An 817-nucleotide genomic window follows, 5' to 3' on the forward strand; every position below is an offset into this window, starting at 1 on the left:
CTAATAAAGCATGACAATCGACTTGATGTTTTTATTTATTTTAATAATTGTAGCATCCTTGATGGGTTATTACTCTGATTATATTATATTTTCCGCGGGGGTTTAGAAGGGTGTTACAATAGTGGTATCAGAGCATAGTCGGTCGTTGTGACCAGAGTCTTGTTGTTAATTTTTCCTTTCGGTATGCGACATGTGTGTGAAACACTGTCGGTACTCAATGTGTTCTAACTGTTTGCCTGCAGAAGTGGGATTGAAACTAGTGGGGAAGAAGTCATGCTTCTCGGATATGTCTCAGATGCAAGATGTTAGAGTGATGCGTAGGGCAGCAGTACAAGAGTGTGGAGTTATTGTTTTCTGAAGTGAAGGTGACATGGGCTGAAGATTGTGGTTGTTATTAAGTCGGAGTGTCTCGGAGTAGATGATGGTTATTTCTGAGAAATGGAATTACGAAGTTGTGATGCTTCAAGTGCTACTGATGGACTGTGATGTTGTTGTGTGAGTAGCCCTATGTGAAAGGTCGCTGTTGAAGCAGTGATTAAAGGAAGTATTGTCGTAGACCTTGTCGTAGGATTACTAGTAAGTAATTGAGATGATAGTAGAGGTTATCGATGTTGTTGAGAAAGTTTCGAAGTGCGAGTAATGCAAAGAGACGAGTATGATCTCAAGGATAAGAAGGTTGATGATGGCGTACATGAATTTTGTTTCAGGATGTTGCAGAAATCGAACATCAGCGATGAAATGTGTTGTTTAAGTTATAAGAAGTTTGGAAGCGAAGAGATGTGATAAGATGATGTTAATAATGAGATTAATTTGAAAA

The sequence above is a fragment of the Vicia villosa genome, unplaced genomic scaffold, assembly GCF_029867415.1.
Source record: "Vicia villosa cultivar HV-30 ecotype Madison, WI unplaced genomic scaffold, Vvil1.0 ctg.001809F_1_1_1, whole genome shotgun sequence".
In the NCBI taxonomy this organism is placed as follows: Eukaryota; Viridiplantae; Streptophyta; class Magnoliopsida; order Fabales; family Fabaceae; genus Vicia; species Vicia villosa.